This window comes from Colobus angolensis, unplaced genomic scaffold (genome assembly GCF_000951035.1).
Source record: "Colobus angolensis palliatus isolate OR3802 unplaced genomic scaffold, Cang.pa_1.0 Scaffold112, whole genome shotgun sequence".
Lineage (NCBI taxonomy): Eukaryota > Metazoa > Chordata > Mammalia > Primates > Cercopithecidae > Colobus > Colobus angolensis.
In genome coordinates, this window is record NW_012112253.1 from 2,733,451 (window position 1) to 2,755,421 (window position 21,971).

Consider the following 21,971-nt stretch of genomic DNA (forward strand, 5'->3'; position numbering starts at 1 on the left):
TCTTTCTTTCTTTCTTTCTTTCTTTCTTTCTTTCTTTCTTTCTTTCTTTCTTTCTTTCTTCTTTCTTTCTCCCTTCGTTCAGTCTTGTAATGACGGTCTCAAGTAGTAACAGTAGTAACTGTCGTAGTTATGGTCTCAAGTAGTAATTGTGGCACTCAGCCACAGGCACACAGGACTAAAGGTTCATTAATGTCTGCTGTAAAAATGTAAAATATATTTCTTCAATATATGAAGACGTATACATTTTTTGGCGTACATTTTTGTTACATTTTTAAAAGTTCTCGTTTTTTAAAAATTACATGTATAGGGCCAGTCGCAGTGGCTTACGCCTGTAATCCCAGCACTTTGGGAGGCCGAGGCGGGTGGATCACCAGGTCAGAGATTGAGACCATGCTGGCTAACACAGCCAGTCAGGAGATAAGAGACCATCCTGGCTAACACGGTGAAACCCCGTGTCTACTAAAAACACAAAAAAATTAGCCGGGAGTGCTGGCGGGCACCTGTAGTCCCAGCTACACTCCGGAGGCTGAGGCAGGAAAATGGCGTGAACCTGGGAGGCGGGACTTGCAGTGAGCCGAGATCATGCCACTGCACTCCAGCCTGGGGGACAGAGCAAGACTGTGTCTCCAAAAAAAAAAAAAAAAAAAAAAAAAAAAAAAAAAATTTACATGTATAGTGCCTGAACAGTTCCTTTAAAATATGTGTGTGTGCGTGTGTATACAGTATATATAAAGACTAATGAACTGAAAAGTTCCCTGCTTCTCATTCAACTCCTATTTCCAAAGTCAGCATTAGTCAAATACCTCCTGTTTTCCTTTTAGTTTCTGAGTTTTGCGTCTCGCATGAGTAATTTGAAACTACTCCAAAACTAGAAAATAATTCTTCTAAATTTACTTCCAGCATTCTTACTGTCTTGATTTTCAGATTTGAATTTTAATCCAATCAGAATTTACTGACCTATATGGCACAAGGAATGGATCTGGCTATACCTCATGGTTCCCACAGTATTAAATGGTATATTCTTTCTGCTACTAATTTTTGAATTATCTCTTTAACTGTATATTAAATTCTCATTTACATTCTAGCTATTTTATTGACAGTTTTCCTATTTCTACAACAATACTGCACTATTTTAATTACCCTAACTTTTAGGATATATTTGGATATCTGGGAAGGCAAGCCAGTTGCATCTAGTCTTTAACATCAGTTTGCATTAACATTTTTAAAGTTTTGAATCTTCCCATTATAGAACATAGCATCCTTTGGTTTATTCGGGTCTTCTATGTTTTTTTTCTAAAGTTCTACCGTTTTCTTTCTTTTTTTTTTTTTTTTTTGAGACAGAGTTTCACTCTTGTTGCGCAGGCTGGAGTGCAATGGTGCGATCTTGGCTCACTGCAACCTCCTCCTCCTGGGTTCAAGCGATTCTCCTGCCTCAGCCTCCCAAGTAGCTGGGATTACAGGCACGAACCACCACACCTGGCTAATTTTTGTAGTTTTAGTAGAGAACAGGGTTTCATTGGGCAGACTTGTCTGGAACTCCTGACCTCAGGTGATCCACCTGCCTTGGCCTCCCAAAGTGCTGGGATTACTGGCATGAGCCACCACACTCCGCCAGTTCCACAGTCTTCCCCAAAGGGATCTCATACATTTCTGTTTGAAGGGTATTGTGGATAGGCTCTTTCTTTTCTCCAATTACATTAGAGTTAGTTATTGCTGATATATAAGAAAACTCTTAGACCCTGAGAGGTGGCTCCTACCTATAATCCCAATACTTTGGGAGGCCAAGGCAGGAGGATCACTTGAGGCCAAGAGGATCACTAGAGGATCACTTGCTATGAGCCTGGGCAACGTAGCAAGACTCCATCTCTACAAAAAAGAAAAAATTTAAAAATTAACTGAGCATGGTGGCACACACCTATGGTCCCAGCTACACAGAAGGCTGAGACAGGAGGATCTCTTGAGCTCAGGAGTTTGAGGATGCAGTGAGCTCTGATAGTGCCACTGTACTCCAACTCCAGCCTGTGAGTCATCAGAGAGAGACACTATCGCTTTAAAAAAGAGAAAGCTATTAGCTTCAGTATATACCAGTCTCATATCCAACCATTTTTAAGAGGTCCAGTGATTTTTAAAAATCAATGATCATAAATATTATAATCGAATTATCTATAAGTTGGATCTCTAAGCCTTCCTCAAACCTACTCAGCCACTTAGCACTCACTTCTGACACAAAAATTACCCTTGACCCCAATCAAGGAAAAAAGAAAAATGCCTCTTATATGTGTAGACTGGAAAATAGGGGCCCCTGGAAGGCCTGGAGCATGTTTTAATATGGCCCCCCCTCCTTCCATTCCAAGAGGATATTAAGCTCTCTGCTGCACCCTCCATCTGGCCTCATTTGTCTACACAAGAATTTCCTCAGTGTTAAGAACACAAATGTTCCAGTCATTCCTAAGATATTTGTGAAATTTGAAAGAAAAATCCAGTATTTAAACAATAGGACTAACAAGCTACTGGATTTTAACAAGTAGAAAACTTCCTTTTGCAAGAGTTGTTACTTTGCAGTCAAGTTGCTGTAGTCCCTAAAAAAAAAAAAGTGATCAAGACTTAGAAAAATCTAAGGGAAAAATATAAGACAGAAGAAAAATAAAGACAAATCCTCTTACAAAATATAACAGAAATATCACCTTGTGATATATCATAGAAAACTGCCAGGAATTGTATTGTATTGTATTGTATTGTATTGTAATTTTTGAGACAGAGTCTTGCTCTGTTGCCCAGGCTGGAGTGCCATGGTGCGATCACGGCTCACAGCAAGCTCTGCCTCCTGGATTCATGCCATTCTCCTGCCTCCGCCTCCCAATTTGCTGGGACTACAGGCACCTGCCACCATGCCTGGCTAATTTTTTGTATTTTTAGTAGAAACAGGGTTTCACCATGTTAGCCAGGATGGTCTCAATCTCCTGACCTCATGATCTACCCCCTTGGCCTCCCAAAGTGCTGGGATTACAGGCGTGAGCCACCATGCCTGGCCAGGAATTTTATTTTTAATTTAATTTAATTTAATTTTTTTTTTTTTTTGAGATGGAGTCTGCTCTGTCACTCAGGCTGGGGTGCAGTGGTGCTATCTCGGCTCACTGCAACCTCTGCCTCTCTGGTTCAAGCGATTCTCCTGCCTCAGCCTCCCAGGTAGTTGGGACTACAGGTGTGCGCCACTACACCCAGCTAATTTTTGTATTTTTAATAGAGATGAGGTTTCATGATGTTGGCCAGGCTGGTCTTGAACTCCTGACCTCAAGTGATCTGCCTGCCTCAGCCTCCCAAAGTGCTGGGATTATAGGCGTGAACCACCGCACCTGGCCCCGCCAGGAATTTTAAAACATCCATTCTGAAAACTATTAATTCAGAATTTATAGGTGAGATTGTAAATTCCAGTATCTTCAATATCAGTTTCCCATGGGATGTTGAAGATTATCCTAGCATACCAATTTATTGATGGTTTTAAAACCATTTTAAATGGTTGTTTCAGAAAGCTATAAAAGTCTCATCTTTTTCATTATTTTATTTTATTTTTATTGTTTTCATTTTTAGAGACAGGGTCTTGCCCTCCCATCCAGGCTGGAGTGGAGAGATCATAGCTTACTATAGCCTTGACCTCCCAGGCTCAAGCGATCTTCTCTCAACAGCTGGGAGAAGCTCCTATGTAGCTGGGAATACAGGAGCATGCCCCCATACCTGGCCTCAAGTTTTTAATTTTATTGATTGATTCATTGATTGAGATGGTGTCTCACTCTGTCACCCAGGCTGGAGTGCAATGGCACGATCTTGGCTCACTGCAACGTCTGCCTCCTGGGCTCAAGTGATTTTCCTTCCTCAGCCTCCTGAGTAGCTGGGACTATAGGCGCCTGCCATCACACCTGCCTATTTTTTGTATTTTTTGTAGAGATGGGGTTTCACCATGTTGGCCAGGTTGGTCTTGAACTTCTAACCTCAAGTGATCCGTCTGCCTCAACTCAGCCTCCCAAAGTGCTGGGATTACAGGCATGAACCACCGCACCCAGCCTCAAGTTTTTAATTTTAAAAGAAGTAAATGGTGTAAGCATTTGAGGAGCATGCTTTAGTATAAAGTTTAAAAACATGAATGTACAGTGTCTAATACCTCCAAGAAGATGAATTAGAGCTTCAGGTTCCTAACCTACCTGGGTACAGCAGCCAGATCCCACCTTGAACAATCAGCAAATTCACATCCCGGTTGGAGTGGTGGGGGGTGGGAGAATGTGCTTACCAAATTTTTAACAAATTAATTGTACTAGGAAAAAATTGTTTGTAAAATTTTTTTTGTAAAAAATTAATTGTACTAACTGCTTCTGTTAATTTCTAGTACACATCATAAATAGTATAATTTTGAAAACAAAAATGTTGGCCATGTCTCTTCAGAATGCTCTTCTAACAATGGATGAACCTAACAAAAAAGGGAAAGCAATGGGTTTTTTGATGAAATATTCAGAATCATTTTTAGTTCTTGTTTCCATTTGAATTATAATCTATTTACTCATTTAACTGAATATTTGTTAGTTGTATACCATAAGGTCACCATATCAGCAGTCATATCATGTCCCCTATAAGAGAAATATTCAAGTGAAAGATTTTGCAAATGACAGCTCACAGCCCTAATTTAGCCATTGCCCGTTTTTGTTCAGCCTGAGAGATAAGAATAGTTTCTACACTTGTAAATAGCTGAAAAAATCCAAAGACACAAAATCCATGATATATTGGCATTATATTAAATTCAAAATTCAGCATCCATAAATAATAATTGGAATGCAGTCATACCCATTTACTTACATATTATCTATTGCTGCTTTCATGCCACAACAGCCAAGTTGCAACCGGCCCACAAAGCCTACAACGTGGACCAGGTGTAGTGGCTTACCCCTGTAATACCAGCACTTTAGGAGGCTAAGGCAAGCAGATCACTTGAGGTTAGGAGTTTGAGACCAGCTTGGCCAACATGGTGAAATCCTGTCTCTACTGAAATTAGCCGGGTGTGGTGGTACACACCTGTAATCCCAGCTACTCAGGAGGCTGAGGCATGAGAATTGCTTGAACCGGGAGGCGGAGGTTGCAGTGAACCGAGACTGCATCACTGCACTCCAGCTTGGGCCACAGAGTGAGACCTTGTCAAAAAAAAAAAAAAAAAAAAGCAAAAGCCTACTACATTTATTCATTTATTTTCTGGCCCTTTTCAGAAATCGTGTGCTGGCTGGCCCCTGCTGGGATACAAAGCTGCAGAGGCAGAGGTGTAGGGGAGGGTGAGTTCCGAATGCTGCCTCGGTAGAGTGATATTATTGGAGGATCCCGTAGTGCTTGGACAAGAAGCAATTTGGCTATGGGTTGTGTTTTATGGTAGAGCTAAGTCGCTTATCTGGAAACAAAATGTTAGACATAGAGAAAGACTTATGTTATCATTATTTTGGAAATCACAAGTGCTTCTTGCTGATTGATTTATTTTCTCCCCACCTCCCAAAGGAACTTGACCAGTTTGATTAAATTTCATTTATGTCAAGTGTACAAAATGTGTTGTTAGAGCTGTTTGTGTCAGAAACAGTAAACAAACCCCTTTAATCATTTTTCTTTCTAGAGCAGGAAGTCACCACTTGCCAATGAGAAATTTAAAACAAATCCCACAAAGTTCTGAGTTTACTTCAGCACGTGAAATAGTTTACGTCTTGGGATCTTGTAATCTTGGCAACTCCCATTTGCTGTCCCTGGTGAGAACACTTGTGTACTGTTGCTTACTTTTTGGTTCACTAAGAGGGTCGCACCTTGCCCTCTTAATCCTGGAGTCAAATCTGATTACAAACATTTTCCTCTTGGGAATCTAGCTTGTAAGGAAGATCACTGTGCTTTCTGTTAAATAAAACAGCTCTATTTAGTTCCCTTATTCGTTTTCAGGCTTACTGTATTTCATCGGCCTGAAGACTGTGTTTGACATCAATTATTAGAGACCATTTGTTTTTACAATGGAAAAAGAGATAAAAGTGCAGATGTTGAACCTCAAAATCCATACTTCTTGGAGCTATTTTCATTCCAGAATGTAGGACTGTGCTGGGGGTTTCTTGTGTGGGGAGAGGGGAGGTGAATGAATACACAAGTAGACATATCACTGTGACTAAGTAAAATATTTTATATCTGTTGTTTTCTTTTTCTATTAATTTCAAAATTAGAGAAAACTTTAGAACAGAAAAAAATAAGTGAATTATGGGAAAGTGAAAACTCCAGGACACATTCCAGTTTAGTTAAAATAAGAACAGCTCATGTCAAATCAAAAAAAAAGTAATGATGAAAATTTCAGCTTTGTTATCAGAAAAGTAGTATGGTTAAAGACGGGCAGTCTTAGCACTTAGAGAGTCTGCTTAAACACAGGTTCCCATTCCCAGATCTCATCGGTGAATGCTGACAGCGGGGTTGGACCCTAGCAGCAACCAAGTTTACAAAAGTAGGCATTTCTGGCTAGGCGCGGTGGCTTATGTCTGTAATCACAGCACTTTGGGAGGCTGAGGCAGGTGGATCACGAGGTCAGGAGTTCAAGACCAGCCTGGCCAAGATGGTCAAACCCTGTCTTTACTAAAAATACAAAAAATAGCCAGGCATGGTGGTAGGTGCCTGTAACCCCAGCTACTCGGGAGGCTGAGGCAGAGAATTGCTTGAACCTGGGAGGCAGAGGTTGCAGTGAGCCGAGATCATGCCACTGCACTCCAGCCTGGGCAACAGAGCTAGACTACATCTCAAAAACAAACAAACAAACAAAAACACCAAATGTGGGCATTTCTTAATGGCCCAATCTCTTCCTTTAACTGTGCAGGGGAAGCCAAGCCCCCATGATGGAACTAGGTAAGTGATAGGAGCCAGGAGAGCTGCTCACCAGAGGAGGTTGAGACCAAGTCCACAAGTGCCTCAGGGAATGTGAGAAACTGGGTAACTTCCGTGAAATAAGGCAAGTCCAAAGTCCTCTGCATCCCACTCCACACAAGGTGGGCCACAGCTTCTCAGGGCAGGGAGTAGGAGACCAGTGGGAGCAAATTGCACTTCCCACCTGTTCTTGGCTATAAAGAAGCCTGCAGCCCACACCAGGAGCCAATTAAAAGGAACTGAGCCTGGTTCAGAATCCCAGAAAGCCATCAAGTGGGGTCTAATCCCTGGAGGTGATCCCAATTAAAAGGGAGCGCTTTATATCAGGAGGACAATTCAGAAGATGCAGCCACGTGGTCCTGCTGTCACATTGAGCTTTCTAGAGGCTGCACGGTGCTTGAGAGGCTCTGCCTGCTTCCCTGAAGGGAGCTTCTCCTACCCAGCCCTAGATGGGGACAGATAATTGTGGCTCTTCTTCCTCTTATTATATAGCTTTTGAAAAATAGTATTTTTACTTAAGAAAAAAAAGTTTTTAAGAATATTTTTAGAGACAGGGTATCGCTTTGTCACCCAGGGTGGGGTGCAGAGGTACAGTCATGCCTGACTGGGCTCAAGTGATCCTCCCGCCTCAACCTCCCGAGTAGCCAGGACTATGGGCACACACCACTTTTTAAAAAATTTAATTGACACAGTCTTGCCATGTTGCCTAGGTTGATCTTGAACTTCTGGCTTCAAGCTGTCCTCCCACCTTGGCCTCTCAAAACGCTGAAATTAAAGGCACGAGCCAATGCACCTGGCCAAAAGTTTGTTCTGTTTTGTTTTGTTTTTAAATAGTATTTTCTGAAAGATCAAGATGTTGTATAACAGCTTCTTCAATAGAGGAAATAGCCCCAAATGTTAGCTTTTTCAGTTATTCTGACACAATTAAAAAGAGGAGGACTGTCTGCAGAGCCAGGTGGCATGCCACGGCTGTGGCTCACTGTCAGTGGCACATTTAAGGAGTCCAGCACAGTGTCAAGCAAGCACTTTTTGCAGGCAGAACACAGGATGGTGAGCGCAGAGCTACCAAGCCTGCACAGACACTAACTAGGTGGCAAGCCTCTGTCCCTCAGGGCTGATGAAGCTGGGGATAGTGCCTGGGGCACAGAAAGAATCCATACATGATCCGCTGGTGCTGTGATCCTTGTTTCCCAAAACAGGAAACCTGAGCACAGAGGTTAACCTCCCTGAGGACCCACAGCAGCAGTGCTTTCAATCAATATTTTAAAGGCAGGCGCGGTAAGATTCATCTATGGTTTTGTTTTCTTTCTTTTTCTTTTCTTCTTCTTCTTCTTTTTTTTTCTTCTGCTCACATGTCACGTATTTTGTGGAATGAGTTTCCAGAGCAATCAAATTTTACCAAATCACAATGGCCAAACACAATGAGGGGCTCTGGCAGGGAGCAGGGATTACTAAAGAGGAAAAAATAAGATCTAAATAAACGACTTGTAGGGTAGCCCACAAGTGCCCAGGACGGCACCCCTTTGAGCACGTTCTACCCGTCCCAGACACCCCTCCATCCCAGGCAAACCCGGACAGCTGGTGGCCAAACCCTTAGCTCACCTTTGAACCATCCTGAACAACAAACTGACCCAGGCCCAAATGTCCAGAAAGTCCCTGCTGGCGCTCCGACCAGCTGTCCTGAGCTGGATCGTTCTACTTCAAAGGGGCATGGCCTTATCACCCTCCCCCAGATCCTTGGCCTTTCCGGGCCCAGAACGCTACGGAAGCCCGGCGGCCAGGAGGGGTTGGGCTCCCGCTCCATAGCGGGCCCCCCCTCCCCAGGCCAGCACGCGGCCAGGCGGAGGAAAAGCCCGGAGCTCAGAGAGCGCAGACCGCCTGACCCAGGAAGCGCAGCGCGAGCTCCCACTTCGTCTTCATGGATTCCCAGCCCAGCTGCGTGGTGGTGACTGGTAAGACTATATAATTTTTTTCTCTGCTATTTGTTGCTGATTTTAGCCTGGCCCTGGAATGCGCACTGGCTTGATCCTGGGTCTTAAACAGTTAGTTCCCTGAGGGGAAAAGAGAGTGGCAACTGGTGGTGCTAATAATTCCAGATGGAAACGGACTTCCTGCTGTGCCCCATTAATAAACAATCAGGAACACAGGCATTTCTGCTTCTGTGGCTCATTCGCTTCAAATAACTCTTGAGTGGCACGCACGAAGGTGTCGCTGGTGGCTTAGGCTCAGACCTTGCCCTTCAACCCAGCAGGGAGGAAGCTGAGGCTGGTACCTGCTTTCCCTGAGTGGGGCCGGAGGCACGTGAGGTATCCCTTGGGGGTGCAGGCTCATAGCAAGGAAGAGGAATCTGTAGGCCCACAAACCACAGGGCCCTCACAAGGCTTGCAAGCCCGTCTACAAAGGCCACCCACGAAGGAAGACACAGGCCCTGCTCCCAGAGTGAGAGCTTCCGTTTCTCAGGGAGCTCTGAAGCACCCCTGACAGCCACTAGCTGGAGACCCTGAGCCCCAGAAGGTCAACTTGGAAGGAATGGTGGCTGCTCACTTCTGCAAATACCAGTACATCCAAAGTCACCCCCACCCACATGTGCCTCACCAAGTCAGCATCCCAGCGGGACCCTGGGGGTCTAATCTTCACAAAGCTCTTTTATTTTTATTTTTATTAATTTTTTTTTTTGAGACAGAGTCTCACTCTCTCACTAGGCTGGAGTGCAGTGGCCCAATCTCGGCTCACTGCAACCTCCGCCTCCCTGGTTCAAGTGATTCTCCTGCCTCAGCCTCCCAAGTAGCTGGGACCACAGGCGCCCACCACTAGGCTCAGCTAATTTTTGTATTTTTAGTAGAGACGAGTTTTCACCATGTTGGGCAGGATGGTTTCGATCTCTTGACCTCGTGACCTGCTCGCCTCAGCCTCCCAAAGTGCTGGGACTACAGGCATGAGCCACCGCGCCTGGCCCTATTTTTATTTTTGTATTTTTAATTTTTCTGAGACAGTCTCCGTCTGTTGTCCAGGCTGGAGTGCAGTGACTCAGTCATAGCTCACCGCAGCCTCTAACTCCTGGGCTCAAGTAATCCTCCCCCCTCAGCCTCTCGAGTAGCTGGGACAACAGGCACTCACCACCACACCCACAGTGTATTTTGTTTTAGTTTGTAGTAGAAACAGGGTTTTCCTGTATTCCCCAGACTGGTGTCTTAACTCCTGGGCTGAAGTGATCCTCCCGCCTTGGCCTCCCAAAATGCTGGGATTATAGGCATGAGCCATCGTGTCCAGCCTTCATTTTTAGTTAGACACATTTGGCCGGTTTTAAGTTTTCTGAATTGTGTTGGATGAATAGACAGGGTTTCCCGGATGAATGGGAAATTGAAAGTTGTGTCACTTAATCTTTTCAGACTGTAATTCAAACTCCTATCGACCTTCTGAGAAAAAGAAATTTCTTTGGGAAACCTTTTATCTCCCTTGCTCTTATTTGTGTTATTTTGGTTCTGGAGATTGAATGGTTCAAATTACTCTTGAATTCCTAAGGAAACTGTACTCCTCATACATGCAATGCTTGTCATGAATGAAATACGAACATTGAAGCACCATCTTAGAATCACACTGACCCCTGCCTTTGTCTTGTCAGCCTGTGGTTTGCTGGCAAACTGGAGACTCTTTGATGAAGTACCTGATAATCAGCCGCGATTTGAGAATGCCCGCTGGATTCCAGAGCATGGCCTTCCTGTGTTAGAAATGCTTTGAGTGGCCAGGGGCAGTCTCTTCATTTAATTGGATTTGCTTCATGTGTAAATCTCACCAAGACAATTGGCATGTAGATAGATGGTGGGAGAACCAGGCCTCTGACAAATTGCTTCGAGATCAAGGTGTTCAGACTGGCACCAACAATAACAAGAGTGAGAAAACATGCATCCCTCCCATGGGCCTCTCAGAATTCTAAGAGATTTCTCCAGCTCCTTTTGCAAGTTCCACTGGGGGGCTGACCAAGTTTAAAGTGAGGTTTGACCCTGCGACACAAGAGCTTCAAACCTTCACTTGCAGAGTTGATTTTTCTAATTTAAAACAGATAAGAGATGTCATATTTGCTGATAAAAATATGATTCTAAAGCAGAATGGGATTTTTGTGTGTTACTGCATTTTTATTATCCCAGGAGGTACCTGGCTTCTCAGTGCTTTTTTTTTCTTAATCTCACCATTTTCTATAACTGCTTTTATTTTTTTTTCTGGCTGTTTCCAGAGGCAGCTAAAGTCTTATTTATTTTAAAGGATTTGGTCAAATCAGAGGATACCATGGGCTTTTTGGGACGTCCTGTCCAAAACTTTTTCATTCCCTGAGAAAGTTTTTACCCCCTCGTGAGCCAACCCTGTTTGTGGGTCCAGACTCTGATGTTCAGGAATTGCAAAGGTATAATTCAAGTTTCTCTGCAGAACTGGTTCCTACTCTAAAGGCCTGAGGTCCAGGGAGCTGGGTTTTCAGAGACTGACGTTTAATCACAGCCCTTTCCTCATCTAAGAATTTGAATGAATTGAGAAATATGTCACAGGAATCAGAGATGGAACAAAACCTCAGCTGTGCTCCAGGATAAAGCTGAGTTAGAGACATTTGGCCAGTTTTAAGTTTTCTGAATTGTGTTGGATGAAGAGACAGGGTTTCCTGGATGAATGCAGCCCACTTAATTGAGCACCCCACTCCATCACAGGCATATCTGGCACTGGATAGTCTCCCGCAGAGGAGGCCACACAGTTTCTAAAACTTTTTATTTTGAAATAAATATTCATAGGAATTTGCAAAGAAGTGTACAGAGAGGTCCCCTACACCCTTTACCCAGCCTCTCCTGATATTGACATATTAACATTTTCAATGTAAAAGCCAGGATGTTGCCATTGGTATAATTCAAAATTTGTATGTGCATGTAGGGTATATAGTTTCATCTCGTGATGAAACTTCCTATAACCACCATCACCATCAAGATACATAGCAGTACCATCACCACAAAGCTCACTCATGCTAACTCTTTACAGCCACACGCACCCCCTTCCTCCCATCTCAAACACCTGGCAACCATTAGTCTGTTCTCCATCTGTATAATCATTTTATTTTACAAATAATTTTATGTAGGCTGGGCATGATTGTATCTGGAATTGGTGGGTTCTTGGTCTGGCTGACTTCAAGAATGAAGCTGCGGACCCTCACGGTGAGTGTTACAGTTCTTAAACATGGTGTGTCCGCAGTTTGTTCCTTCAGATATTCAGATGTGTCAGGAGTGTTTTCCTTCTGGTGGGTTCGTGGTTTTCATGGCTCCAGGAGTGAAGCTGCAGACCTTCGTGGTGAGTGTTACAGAGTGAGCAGCAGCAAAATTTATTGCAAAGAACAAAAGAACAAAGCTTCCATGGCATGAAAGGACACCCAAACCGGTTGCCGCTGCTGGCTCCAGCAGCCTGCTTTTATTCCCTTATCTGGCTCCACCCATGTCTTGCTGATTGGTTCATTTTACAGAGAGCTGATTGGGCCATTTTACAGGGAGCTGATTGGTCCGTTTTGATAGGGTGCTGATTGGTGCATTTATAATCCTTTAGCTAGACGCAAAAGTTCTCCAAGTCACCACTAGATTAGCTAGACACAGAGCACTGGTGCCTTTACAAACCTTGAGCTAGACACAAAGTGCTGATTGGTGCATTTACAAACCTTTAGCTAGACACCAAAGTTCTCCAAGTCCCCACCCGACTCAGGAGCCCAGCTGGCTTCCCCTAGTGGATCCCGAGCAGGGGCCACAGGGAGCGGGAGCTGCCTACCTACCAGTCCTGCGCTGTGCACACGCACTCCTTAGCCCTTGGGCAGTCCCGGGCGGCATCCATCTGGGAGGCTCTGGCTGTGTGGGAGCCCACTGGTGTGGGGGCTCCGGCATGGTGGGCTGCAGGTCGGGAGCCCTGCCCCGCAGGGAGGCATCTGAGGCCCCGCAAGAACTCAAGTGTGGTGTGGGTGGCCGGCAGTGCTGGGGGACCCCGTGCACCCTCCGCAGCTGCTGGCCAGGGTGCTAAGACCCTCACTGCCCGGGGCCAGGCGGCACCCGCGGGCAGCTCTGCCTCCCGGCAGAGCCCGCAGAGCCCAGGCCCACCCCTAACTTGCGCTGGCCCAGGAGCATGGCGTGCAGCCCGGGTTCCTGCCGGCACCTCTTCCTCCACACCTCCTCGCAGGCAGAGGGAGCCGGCTTCAGCCTCCCCCAGCCCAGAGAGGGGCTCCCACAGTGCAGCGGCGGGCTGAAGGGCTCCTCAAGTGCAGCCAGAGTGGATGCTGAGGCCCAGGAGGCGCCCAGAGCATGTGAGGGCTGCTAGCACGTTGTCACCTCTCACAGTGACTCACACCCGTAATCCCAGCACTTTGGGAGGTTGAGAGGGGTGGATCGCCTGAGACCAGGAGTTCGAGAGCAACCTGGGCAACATAGCAAAAATACAAAAAATTAACCAGATATGGTGGCATGCACCTATGGTCCCAGCTACTCCAGAGGCTGAGGTGGAAGGATCACTTGAGCCCAGGAGATTGAAGCTTCAGTGAGCTATGATCCTGGTACTGCACTCCAGCCTGCGTGACAAGAGTGAGATCCTGTCTGAAAATAAATAAAAAAAATATAGGGCCAGGTGTGATGGCTCATGCCTATAATTAATCCCAGCACTTTGAGAGGCCAAGTGGGGTCAGGAGTTCCAGACCAGGAGTTCCAGGTCAGGAGTTCCAGACCAGCCTGGCCAACATGGTGAAACCCCATCTCTACTAAAAATACAAAAATTAGCTGGGCATGGTGTTGGGTGCCTGTAATCCCAGCTACTCAGGAGGCTGAGGCAGGAGAATTGCTTGAACCTGGGTGACGGAGGTTGCAGTGAGCTGAGATTGCACCACTGCACTCCAGCCTGGGTGACAGGGCAAGACTGTCTCAAAAAAGGAAACAAACAAACAAAAATAAAGACAAAACACAAATATTATATAAATGAAATCATGCAGTATATGTCCTGTTGAGATTGGTTCTTTTTCACTTGGCATAATTTCTTTAAGGTTCTCCAAGTTGTGTGTATCAATAGTCACTTCATTATAAAAAGTTTTTAAACTACTTCACTGAGATATAATCCACATGCCATACAATTTACTCATTTAAAGTGAGTAACAATCAGTGGCTCAGTATAGTCACAGAGTTACATGTTCATCACTACAGTCAATTTTAGAACATTTTCAGCACCCTGAAAAGAAACCCCACACACCTTAGCTGTCACCACTCATGTCCCCCCACAACACACATACCCAGCTTCTGGCAACCACTAATGCACTTTCTGTCCCTATAGATGTGCCTATTCTGACATTTCATATACATGGAATCATTTTACGTGTGGTCCTTTGCATCTGGCTTCTTTCGCTTCGCATGTTTTCAAGGTTGATCCATGTGGTAGCATGTATCAGTACTTCATTGCTTTTTATTGACAAATAATATTTCATTGTGTGGATTTTACCGCATTTTGTTTGCCGTTCGTCAGTTGATGGACATTTTGATGTTTCTACTTTTTTTTTTCACTGCTGAGTGTATTCCATGAGATGGGTGAACCATGATTTGTTTGACTGTTAACCCACTGAAGAACATTTGGGTAGTTTACAGCTTTGGTCTATTACAAATAAAGCTTCTATGAACATTTTTGTATACACTTCTGTATGAAAATAAGTTTTCATTTCTCTGAGATAAATGTCCAGGAGTGCAAATGCTGGTAGATCCACTTTCAATTAAAAAAACAAACAAATGAAATTGTCAAACAAAAACAAAAGCAACAGTACCATTTTATATTCCCACCAGCAATGTGTGAGTGACCTAGTTTCTCCTCATCCTTGTCAACATTTGATGTTATCAGTCTTTCTATTTTAGCCACTTTGATAAGTGTGTGGTGACATCTCATCCAGATTTTAGTATGTATTTATATGATAGCTGGTGATGTTGAACATCTTTTCATGTGCTTATTTGTCAACTGTATATCCTCATTAATGACATGTCTCTTCATGTGGCTTGCCCATCTGCTAATTGAACTGTTTGAGTTTCAAGAGTTCTTTATGTATTTTATATACAAAGCCTTGGTGAAATACATGATTTGCAACTGTTTTCTCCATCTGTAGCTTATCTCTTCCTCCTCTTAACAGGGTCTTTCACAGAGCAAAAGTTTTTAATTTTGATGGAATCCAGTTTGTTAATTATTCCTGTTATGCAGCCTGCTTTTGGTTTCAAATCTAAGAACTCTTTGCCTAGACTTATAGCCTAAGATTTTTACCTTCCCCCCAGAAAACTTATAGCTTTTTTTTTTTTTTTTTTTTTCTGAAACAGAGTTTTGCTCTTTCACCCAGGCTGGAGTGAAGTGGTACAATCTCAGCTCACTGCAACCTCTGCCTCCTGGGTTCAAGTGATTCTCCTGCCTCAGCCTTCCTAGTAGCTGGGATTATAGGTTCCCACCACTATACCTGGCTAATTTTTGTATATTTAGTAGAGACAGGGTTTCGCCATGTTGGCCAGGCTGGTCTCGAACTCCTGACCTCAGGTGATCCACCCACCTCGGCCTCCCAAAGTGCTGGCATTACAGGCATAAGCCACCGTGCCCGGCTACTTTTGCTTTTTATATTTAAGTCCATTATTCATTTGGGTTAAGTTTTGTGTAAGGGGTGAGGCTTAGGTTGAAGGGTTCAGTTTTTTGCCTGTTGTTGTCTAATTGTTCTAACACCATTTGTTGACGAACCTATCCCTCTTCCATTGAAACTGCTTTTGCACCTATGTCAACAAACAACTGGGCGTATTCATGTGGGTCTATTTCAGGGTTCTCTACAAAGCATGCTTTTTATTCAGACATTTGTGCACACATGTTCTTAAGCCCTCCCAACTTGGCAGTGGGTCAGCTCCATGTTCTTTCTTTGCTCCCCAACAATGCCTCACAGATGAGGACTCTGAGAATGCTCCCAGGTTGGCACAGTTGCAGCCTCCATGGGAAAGGGGATGTGCAAAGATCCCTAGGGCCCAAGATGGTCGGAGGAGCAGGAAGAGAATCTTATGGGGTGGGGCCTGGTGCTCGAGAGCAGCCAGGAGTAGAGGCCCCAGTCCCAAGGTCTGGCTTGAGCAAACCTGGGCATGTTTGGTTTCAGGTTTTGGGCCCTTCCGGCAGCACTTGGTGAATTCCAGCTGGGAAGCAGTGAAGGTAAAAACCCTGCAGCTCAAGACCCAGGAGCTCAGTGCCCAGTGAGTTTCTTCTGTGGCTGCTGAGAAACCCCCAGCCTGCAGGCCCCTCAGTAATCAGATCTGCAGGGGCGGGAGGAAAAACAAGTACATGGGCCCCTGGGAGAACAGCTTGTTTTTGGCCCTTGGGTTGTGACTTGACTACCTCACGCCCCTCCTGCCTCTGAAATAAAGAAAGGGGCCTAAAGGGACCCTCCTGGGAGGGATGGGGAGTGTCCCCAGAGCAGGTTCACTGGCCCAGAGCTAGGTTTCTATTGTCTGCATCCCGTCTGGCTATGGGCCCCGGAAAAGTCATTTCCCCCAGCCTCAGCTTTCTCATTCATGAAATGAGGGAATAATAGAGCAGATGTTGCAGGATTGTTCTGAGGATCCAAAGAGGTAAGTACGTAATGTAAAACCACTTTGTACAAGCAGCTATTTTAGCACCTGGGCACAGAGTAAGCACTTAATAAATGTCTATTGTCATAAATAGCATGCTTATTTGTAAGAAAGTAGCCAACTAGGACAAAGCACAACCTCAGACAGGCCTTGAGGAGGGAACTGCCTCTTCTCCTTGGGGCGCTTGTCTGCTCTCTGTCCCCATACAGCTGTCACTCAGGTGACACACCGCCAACTGCTTATTCACACTTGGCCATCAATTTCATGCCTCCGTTGGATCAAGGTGGGGTCTTTAGTCTGTTCTAAGTTTCTCAGTCAATTTGAAAATGCAGCAAAACCACTTGTACCATGCATTTGCAGCAGCTGTAGCATCAGTTTTCTAGGCTGCCAGTACAGATGCAGTCAAGGAAACTCTCAACTCTTGAGTTAGAATTTAGGTTTCTTTCAACCAGGAAAACGCTGAGGGAATCCCAGAGCCACTGCCAAGCCTCACTGCTGCACACAACATACCAGAAAGGCCAGCTTGGGGCTTTCATGGGCTCCTGTGTGTCTGCAGGCAGTTCCTCAAAAAACAGGACGTTTTCTGCCAAATCCTGGATGATCCTGAACCCTTCCATTTCTTTTTGCAGTCATGAGAATGGAAAAGAGCCAAGCCTCCTGGGTTTAGCTCCCAGTTCCAACAGTTGCAAGCTGTGAGACCCAAGACAAGTCACCTAGCTTTTCTGTGTCTCAGTTTTCTCATCTGTGAAATGGGAAGGTGTGATGATTAAGGGAGTTAACACATGTAAACCCCTTAGAACCGGGTGGGGCATTCTGTCAGTGCTCACAGATATAATTCTTCTATTACTAAAAGGCTACTCCATGAGTCAGGGTTCTCAGTTGCAGGCAAATAGGATCTGACTCTGATGATTCACAGATAAGGTAGATATCACTGGATAAGATAGAGCCTCTGTGCATGACTGGGCAAGCAGAAGGTAAAGGACAGCGCTGAGGACCAAACACATACCCACACATGCACACATGCATACACACATGCATAAATACATATACAACACGTACACACACAACACACACAGGCATATGCACATGCATACATATGTACATATACAACATGCACACACATAACACATGCAGGCATATACACATACATGCATATATACATACACAACATGCACACACAACACACATATACATACATGCACACCCATACATATACATATGTGCACACACACACCCCTATATATACATGCATGTATACACCTAGACGTACGCACTCACATACACACATACCAAGAGCTTCAGGCTGAGGTGAGTGAGTGGTTAGCCCACATACACAGGTGAGGGTGAATTTCATGATCAGCATTGTGAGCAGCAAGGTGGGGTGGAGATGAAACCAAGGCTCTTTCTTTAAGTCAGACCCTTGAGGGACCTTGTGGTCTGACCTTTGTTTAAGTCAGTCCCTTAAGGGACCTTGTGGTCTCAAGCACCCTGCCTGACTCCTGCAGAAGCTTGTACAGTTTCTCTTGAATGAAAATCTCTGATTTTTCACAAATTAAGATGAATTAAATGTTGGCTTCCAATTAAAGATCACCAACTATACAGAGAAGCAAACTACCATGGGTAAGAATCAGCAGAAGCAGATTTAGGAGCTCAAGGACTTCAGCTACAAGAATGATCAGAAAATAGCATAACTACATGTGAAATATTTAAAGATAGAATCACAAAAGTAAGCAAAAAGACTATGAAAAGATTGGGTAAATTGAAAAGGAGAGTAATAAAACTTACAGAAATTTAAAACACAATTGTTGAGGTGAAAAATTTAACAGATGATTTAAAAGGTAGGTTAGAATTATGGTAAATGAAAGGCACCAGTCACAAAAGACTACATATGGTAAGATTCCACTTACCTAATTGTCCAGATTAAGCAAATCTATTGAGACAAAAAGAAGATTAATGGTTTTCTAGAGTAGATGAAGAGGAGGAAGGTGGTGGGGAAATGGGGAGTGACAATTAATGAATATGGGGTTTCTTTTGGGAGTGATAGAAGGATTCTAAAATTGATTGTAGTGATGGTTACATAACTCTGTGCATCTACTAAAAACCATTGAATTGTAGACTTTATTTATTTATTTATTTATTTATTTTGAGACAGAGTCTAGCTCTGTCGCCCAGGCTGGAGTGCGGTGGTGCCATCTTGGCTCACTGCAACCTCCGCCTCCTGGGTTCAAGAGATTCTCCTGCCTCAGTCTCCCAAGTGGCTGGGATTACAGGCATGTGCCACCATGCCTGGCTAATTTTTATATTTTTAGTAGAGATGGGGGTTTCACCATGTTGCCCAGGCTGGTCTCAAACTCCTGACCTTGGGTGATCCACCCACCTCAGCCTCCCAAAGTGCTGGGATTACAGGTGTGAGCCACCACACCCGGCCTGACTTGTAGACTTTAAATAGGATAATTGTATGGGAGGTGAATTATATCTCAATAAAGACAGATTAGATATACATATATATACATACATATGCATATATGGAAGTTTAGAGAAAAATGAAGAGAATATTAGTGAACTAGAAGATAGATCTGAAGATATTACTCAAAGGGCAGCAAAAGGAGTTATAGAAAGAAGACAGAAAATAAATGTGGACAGTAAAATATAATGTTCTAAATACATTTAATAGCAGTTCCAGAAAGAGAGAACAATGAGAATGGAACAGAAGCAATATTCATAGAGATAATGACTGAGAATATGCCAGAAGTGATGAAAGGAATGAATCCACAGAGATGAGCACAAAATAGACCAAGCAAGGACAAACAAAATCCACACCTATACACGTTATAGTTAAGCTACAGAACACCAAAGACAAGGAGGTCTTTAGCCAGAGAGAAACAGACAGATTACTTGCAAAAATTGACAACCTAATTAGACTAAGAGTAAATGTCTCAAAGGCAACAGTAAAAACCAGAATACATAGAGTAATATATTCAAAGTGCCAAAAAGTTATCAACGTATAATTGTGTACCCAGCAAAATTATGTTTCAAAAACATGAAAAATGAAGCAAAGACATTTTTATAAAAACAAGCACCAAGAGTTTACTATCAAAGGCACAACCCTAAAGGAACAACTAAAGGACGTCCTTCAGAAGGAAAGAGAATGATCTGAGAAAGACAGTGTGAAATGCAAAGGGGGTAGTGAGCCTGCAGGCAAAATCTAAACTAGCATTATTTGTATAAGGTCGTAGTAATAATGGCTCCATTTTTTTTTTCTTTTTTGGTACAGGGTCTCACTGCAATTGCCCAGGCTGGAATGCAGTATAGCTGGGACTACAGGCACGTGCCACCATGCCTGGCTAGTTTTTGTATTTTTTAGTAGAGGCAAGGTTTTGCCATGTTGCTCAGGCTGATCTTGAATTCCTGGACTCAAGCAATCCACCCACCTCAGCTTCCCAAAGTGCTGGGATTACAGGTGTGAGCCACCACACTCAGCCAATAGCTTCTTTTTAGGCTTAAAATAGAGAACTGAACTAAAATGTAAGACAATGAAAGCTTTTATAAGCCAAGAAGGATGATCGAAGTTTAAGTTTTTTGTTTTTGTTTTTGTTTTTTGAGACAGAGTCTTGCTTTTTCACCCAGGCTGGAGTGCAGTGGCATGATCTTGGCTCACTGCAACCTCCGTATCCCAGGTTCAAGCTATTCTCCTGCCTCATCCTTCCAAGTAGCTGGGACTACAGGTGTGTGCGCCACCACGCCCAGTTAATTTTTGCATTTTTAGTAGAGATGGGGTTTCACCATGTTGGCCAGGATGCTCTCGATCTCCTCACCTCGTGATCCACCCGCCTCAGCCTCCCAAAGTGCTGGGATTTCAGGAGTGAGTCACCGCACCAGGCCAAAGTTTAAGTTTTTTAAGGTCCTTGTATTCTACAGGACAAGCATCCAGATATCAGCTTCAGACTTTGTTAAATTATGTATGTATGGAAAAATTTCAAGAGTAACTATTTTTTTTTCATTTTGTTTTTTCAAAATGAAATTGTATACCCAGCAAAATTATCTTTCAAAAACATGAAAAATGAAGCAAAGACATGTAATTTTTAAAATTATACTTTAAGTTCTGTAATTCATGTAATTTTTTTCATGTAATTTTTTAAATTATGCTTTAAGTTCTGGGGTACATGTGCAGAACATGTAGTTTTGTTACATAGGTATACACGTGCCATACCATATACATGGTGGTTTGCTGCACCCGTCAACCCATCATCCACGTTAGGTATTTCTACTAACGCTATCCCTCCCCCAGCTCCCTACCCCCTGACAGTCCCCAGTGTGTGATGCCCACCCCCACCCCCTAGTGTCCATGTATTCTCATTGTTTAACTCCCACTATGAGTGAGAACATGCGGTGTTTGATTTTCTGTATCTGTATATTTCTAGTTTTAGATCCTTGAGGAATCGCCACACTGTCTTCCACAATGGTTGAACTAGTTTACACTCCTACCAACAGTGTAAAAGTATTCCTATTTCTCCACATCCTCTCCAGTATCTGTTGTTTCCTGACTTTTTAATGATCACCATTCTAACTGGCGTGAGATGGTATCTCATTGTGGTTTTGATTTGCATTTCTCTAACGACCAGTGATAATGAGCTTTTTTACATATGTTTGTTGGCCACATAAATGTCTTTGAGAAGTGTCTGTTCATATCCTTTGCCCCCTTTTTGATAGGATTGTTTTATTCTTGTAAATTTAAGTTCTCTGTAGATTCTGGATATTAGCCCTTTGTCAGATGGGTAGATGGCAAAAATTTTCTCCCATTCTGTAGGTTGCCTGTTCACTCTGATGATAGTTTCTTTTGCTGTGCTGAATCTCTTTAATTAGATCCCATTTGTCAGTTTTGGCTTTTGTTGCCGTTGCTTTTGGTGTTTTAGTCATGAAGTCTTTGCCCATGCCTATGTCCTGAATGGTATTGCCTAGGTTTTCTTCTAGGGTTCTTATGGTTTTAGGTCTTAGGTTTCTTATGTTTAAGTCTTTAATCCATCTTGAGTTAATTTTTGTATAAGGTGTAAGGAAGGGATCCAGTTTCAGCTTTCTGCATATGACTAGCCAGTTTTCCAAACACCATTTATTAAATAGCGAATCCTTTCCCCATTGCTTGCTTTTGCCAGGTTTGTCAAAGATCAGATGGTTGTAGATGCGTGCTGTTATTTCTGAGGCCTCTGTTCTGTTCCATTGGTTTATATATCTGTTTTGGTACCAGTACCATGCTGTTTTTGTTACTGTAGCCTTGTAGTACAGTTTGAAGTCAGGTAACATGATGCCTCCAGCTTTGTTCTTTTTGCTTAGGATTGTCTTGGCTATGCAGGCTCTTTTTTGGTTCCATATGAAATTTAAAGTAGTTTTTTCCAATTCTGTGAAGAAAGTCAATGGTAGCTTGATGGGGATAGCATTGAATCTATAAAT

At 43.6% G+C, this 21,971-nt stretch overlaps 1 protein-coding gene across 1 annotated transcript in view; it reads left to right on the top strand.

Moving 5' to 3' along the window:
* The first annotated feature begins 8,642 nt into the window (after positions 1-8,642).
* The window catches only part of PGPEP1L (pyroglutamyl-peptidase I-like), a 48,598-nt gene continuing 35,269 nt past the window's right edge, over positions 8,643-21,971 (top strand). Inside the window, 1 exon segment of the mRNA XM_011957778.1 lies at positions 8,643-8,861. The gene's annotated coding sequence lies outside the window, so the exon portion shown is untranslated.